We start from the raw sequence: 5,939 nt of genomic DNA, 5'->3' as shown, positions 1-5,939 counted from the left end.
TCTAAACATATGAACGGTCCGTCTCTGCATAAAGTAACAAATTCGGTGTTTGAATAGGTTTGATTATTTGAAACATTTACCTCCATGTGACCATTTTCCGCATTTGTGACATCTTTCAAGGTGTCGTGCTCTTCTTTTCGTTGCGGATTTTGATTTTTCTTTACCAAATTGTAACTTATTATCTTCGCATCTGGATTCTTTTCTTACTCCGTCCAATCTTTCTCTGATTACTGATACTATTTCACTCGGAAGTGAGTCATTATTACGTTTAGTGATCAAAGCGTGTAGCATTAGACCATGCTTTAGTTCGCAGGAAGTCTTCATTTCCTAAAAAAAATAAAAATTCAGAATGGGGGGAGAAGACTAGTTCTTTAGGGTCTGCTAGGGAAAGACCATTCGGGTTCCATTTTCGAGAACTACACGAAAACAGAAATTCTAACTCTAACAGAAATACATATTATCCTTTAAAGACTTGATTCTCCCCACACTTAGTTAGCTGTGGTATCGAAATTGTGATTAACTTCATTGTCGATTTCCATTGGACTATCTATGTAATGTTTAACTCTGTGACCATTAACCTTAAATTCAATCTCATTTGAATTTATTAATTCTATCATTCCGTATGGAAAAACTCTTTTGACTATGAATGGTCCAGACCATCTTGATTTCAATTTTCCAGGAAATAGCTTGAATCGTGAATTGAAAAGAAGAACTCTGTCTCCTTCTTTGAATTCTTTTGAACTTCTGATTCTTTTATCATGCCATTTCTTTGTTCTTTCCTTATATATCAACGAATTTTCGTATGCTTTTTGTCTTAATTCTTCTAATTCGTTTAATTGACTTAACGGTAGACGTCCAGCTTCATGTAAATCAAGATTACATGTCTTCAAAGCCCAAAATGCTTTGTGTTCAATTTCTACTGGAAGATGACATGATTTTCCATAAACAAGTCTAAAAGGTGTGGTTCCAATTGGAGTTTTGTAGGCTGTTCTAAAAGCCCAGAGTGCATCCTCCAATTTAATGGACCATTCCTTCGGATTTGATCCTACGGTTTTTTCTAGAATACGTTTTAAAGCTCGGTTGGTATTTTCAACTTGTCCACTTGTTTGTGGATGATATGCGGTGGAGATTTTATGAGTTACTCCATATCTTTTGAGAACTTTCTCAAGTTGATTATTACAGAAATGAGTTCCCCGATCACTTATTAAAGCTTTCGGTGTTCCAAACCTTGCAAAAAGACGTTTTAAAAAGTTGACTACAACTCGTGCATCGTTAGTTGGGAGAGCTTGTGCTTTCGCCCATTTAGATACATAATCAATGGCTACGAGAATATATAGATTATTATGAGATTTTGGAATTGGACCCATAAAGTCAATACCCCAAATGTAAAATACTTCACATACTTGAATGACATTTTGTGGCATTTCATCACGTTGACTTATTTTTCCGGCTCTTTGACAAGCATCACAGGATTTGCAAAGAAGGTGTGCGTCTTTGTAAATTGTAGGCCAATAGAATCCAGCATCATAAACTTTTCTTGCTGTTAGTTGAGGCCCATAGTGCCCTCCTGTTGGTCCTGTGTGACAATGGTTTAAAATTTTACTAGCTTCATCTCCAAATACACATCGGCGTATTATTCCATCGGGACAACTTTTAAACAAATGTGGATCTTCCCAGAGATAGTGTTTTATATCACTGAAGAATTTCCTTCGTTTTTGGTACGATAATCCTTTTTCAAGGAATCCACATACTAAGTAGTTTGCATAGTCTGCAAACCATGGAATTTCATTATATATCTATCTTCAATAGATATTCATCAGGAAAGTTGTCTTGTATGGCCGATTCATTTAGAACTTCTAATTCGGGATTTTCAAGACGAGAAAGATGATCAGCGGCGAGATTTTCTGCTCCTCTTTTATCTCGGATTTCAATATCGAACTCTTGTAAGAGTAAGATCCAACGGATTAATCTTGGTTTGGCATCTTGTTTCGAAAATAGGTATCTAAGAGCAGAATGGTCGGTATAGACCACCGTTTTTGCTAGAACGAGATATGAACGAAATTTGTCAAAAGCAAAGACAATAGAAAAGAGTTCTTTTCCAGTAGTTGTATAGTTCATTTGTGCTCCTTGTAACGTCTTACTAGCATAATATATAGGTTGAAATCGTTTTTCAATCCTTTGTCCTAAAACGGCTCCCATTGCAAAATCACTTGCATCGCACATTAGTTCAAACGGTAGATTCCAATTTGGTGTTATCATGATCGGCGCATTAGTGAGTTTCTCTTTAAGAATATTGAAAGATTTGATGCATTCATCTGAAAAGATGAATGGAGCATCTTTTTCTAGGAGTTTATTCATAGGAGTGGCAATTTTATAAAAATCTTTTATGAAACGTCGGTAAAAACCGGCATGCCCTAGAAAACTCCTAACTCCTCTAACATTGGTGGGATGTGGAAGTTTAGAAATTACATCTACTTTAGCTCTGTCCACTTCAATTCCTTCTTTTGAAATTTTATGTCCAAGAACGATGCCTTCTTTAACCATGAAATGGCATTTCTCCCAATTAAGAACTAGATTTGATTGTTCGTATCTAATCAGCATTCGTTCCAGATTAACTAGACATGATTCAAATGTATCACCGAAGACTGAAAAGTCATCCATGAAAACTTCCATGCATTCTTCTATCATGTCGTGAAAAATCGCCATCATACACCTTTGAAAGGTTGCAGGGGCGTTGCAAAGTCCAAATTGCATGCGTTTGTAAGCAAAAGTACCATAAGAGCACGTGAACGTGGTTTTCTCTTAATCTTCGGGTGCTATTGGAATTTGAAAATATCCGAAAAATCCATCAAGAAAACAATAATAACTATTTCCGGCTAATCTTTCCAACATTTGATCAATAAAAGGTAAGGGAAAGTGATCTTTTCTGGTGGCGTTATTTAATTTTCTATAATCAATTCATACACGCCATCCTGTTACAGTCCTAGTAGGAATAAGCTCATTTTTTTCATTTGTAATGACAGTCATGCCACCCTTCTTAGGCACGCATTGAACTGGGCTTACCCATGGACTATCCGAAATTGGATAAATTAAACCTGCATCTAGCAGTTTAATTATTTCTTTTTTAACAACATCTTGCATATTCGGATTTAGTCTTCGTTGGCGTTGCACATACGTTTTATGACCTTCTTCCATAAGGATTTTATGTGTGCAATACGAAGGACTTATTCCTTTAATATCATGAATCTTCCATGCAATGGCTGGTTTATGAGCTTTCAACACAGAAATAAGTTGTGATTTCTCATTTTCAGTAAGAGAAGACAATATTATTACAGGTAATTCAGATTCACCATGTAAATAAGCGTATTCCAAATGGTTTGGAAGTGGCTTTAATTCTAATGTCGGTGGTTCTTCTATCGATGATTTATATCGATATCTGTCTTCTTCTTTTAGCATTTGAATTTCTTCTGTTGTTGGTTCATATCCATTAGCTATTAGTGTAGCTAACATTTCACTTTCATCAATTGGTTCATTACCTTCTCCTAAAGAACATTCTCCTGTTCCTTGTAATTCTGGAAATTCTTCTAACAATTCTGCATGTGAATCTATAGTTTGAATATAATAACATGTATCATTTGCAGATTGCGGTTGTTGCATTACTCTATCAACTGAAAAGGTAACACTCTCATCCTCTATACTTAGGGTCAGTTTCTTACCAAACGCGTCTATCATTGCTTTAGCCGTGTTTAAGAATGGTCTTTCTAATATGAGAGGAACTTGAGAATCTTCTTCCATGTCCAGAACAACAAAATCTACTGGAAATACTAAAGTACCAACTTTAACTAACAAATTCTCCATTATCCCTCTAGGATATTTTATTGATCGATCGGCTAGTTGTATGCTTATTCTTGTTGGTTTCAATTCTCCAAGGTCTAGTTTAGCGTATAGTGAATACGGCATTAAATTTATACTAGCACCTAAGTCTGCCAATGCTTTTATTGAACTAAGACTACCCAGAAAACATGGAATTGTGAAACTTCCTGGATCAGATAATTTTTCTGGTATCTTATTCAACAGCACTGCTGAACAATTAGCATTCATAGTAACGGCCGAGAGTTCTTCCATTTTCTTTCTATTTGTGATTAGATCTTTCAAGAATTTAGCATATCTAGGCATTCCTGAAATCACATCAATGAAAGGAAGATTTACATTTATCTATTTAAACATATCCAAGAATTTGGATTGCTCGGCTTCAAGTTTCTCTTTCTTCATTTTACTCGGGTAAGGAAGTGGTGGTTGGTATGGTTTAACATAAGGTTTATCCTTAGCTGTGTTATCTTCATTAACCTTTTCAACTACCGGTTCTTTTTCCTTATCTTGATCAGGTTGTGGTTCTTGTAGAGTAGGAATAGCTTCATCAGAAGTTACAGGTATTTCACGTGGTTTAAGTGTTGTACCACTTCTTGTGGTAATGGCTTTAGCTGTTTCATTCCGGGGGTTAGCATTTGTATCACTAGGTAAACTTCCCGGTTTTCATTCACCTATTAACCTTGCTAGGTTACTTACTTCTTGTTCCAAGTTTTGAATAGAAGTTTGTTGATTCCTAAATGCTTGAGCATTTTGTTCATTAGTTTGTTTTTGAGATGTTAAAAACTGCGTTTGAGTTTCAACTAGCTTCGTCATCATATCTTCTAAATTTGGCTTTTTATCATCGGTTTGTGGTGGTTTGTTTTGAAAATTAGGTCTTTGTTGATTGTAAGTATTATTGGATACTTGTTGATTGCTAGGACCTTGTTGGTTGTTGTATGGAACATTTCTGTTATAATTCTGGTTTTGATTGTAGATCGGTCTTGGCGGTTGATAATTATTCTGATAATTATTTCCAGGCCTTTGGTTTATGTATGAAATATTCTCTCTTTGTTCCAATGTTAATTCAATACTGAGACAATCTTTTGTCAAATGTGGTCCTCCACACTGCTCAAAACTAATTCGTATTGAGTGAATATCCTTAGTCATCTTTTCCATTCGTCTCTCGACAGCATCTATCTTTGCGGAAATGGAATCTAAGTCATGGCTAGAATCGGCTCTAGCTGCTTTAGATGATCTAACGATATCTTTTTCTTGGTGCCACTCATGTGAGTGGGAAGCAGTGTTATCAATAATTTTGTAAGCATCAGTTTCGGTTTTCTTCATAATGGAACCACCAGCTGCAATATCTATGTCTTTCCTTGTAGTGATGTCGCATCCTTGGTAGAATATTTGTACTATTTGATAGGTATCTAAACCATGTTGCGGACATCCTCTTAATAACTTTCTAAATCTTGTCCACGCCACATATAGAGTTTCATTTGACTTCTGTGTGAACGTAACAATTTCTCCTTGAAGTCTTACGGCTTTAGATGCCGGAAAGAATTGTTTAAGAAATTTTTTAACTAAAACGTCCCATGTATCAATCGCCCTTTCAGGTAACGATTCCAACCAATCTTTGGCTTCTCCCTTTAAATTCCAGGGAAATAACATGAGCTATATCTGTTCATCCTCAACTTCTCTTATTTTAAATAGAGTGCAGATCCTATTAAAGGTACGAAGATGTTCATTTGGATCTTCCTTCGGCGCACCACTAAATTGGCATTGATTAGTCACCATATGTAGAATTTGTCCTTTGATTTCATAATCTGGCGCATTAATGTCTGGATGAGTAATTGCGTGACCTTGGCCAGTGCGTTTAGCTCTCATTCGGTCTTCCATACTTAAAGGTTCCAGATTTTTCATGATTGAATTTGTTGAATCCGAATCACTAGAGGATTCTGATTTAATGGTTCGTTCCTCAACAATCTCTGTTTGAATGATTGGTGGTTCCGAAGGAAAATTTAATGGTTCAGGATCTATGAATTGTCCCTGAATATTATCCGGATTCTCAATTGTGAGGTCGGGTTCAA

This window comes from Rutidosis leptorrhynchoides, chromosome 6 (assembly GCF_046630445.1).
Source record: "Rutidosis leptorrhynchoides isolate AG116_Rl617_1_P2 chromosome 6, CSIRO_AGI_Rlap_v1, whole genome shotgun sequence".
In the NCBI taxonomy this organism is placed as follows: domain Eukaryota; kingdom Viridiplantae; phylum Streptophyta; class Magnoliopsida; order Asterales; family Asteraceae; genus Rutidosis; species Rutidosis leptorrhynchoides.
This window is presented reverse-complemented; position numbering follows the sequence as displayed.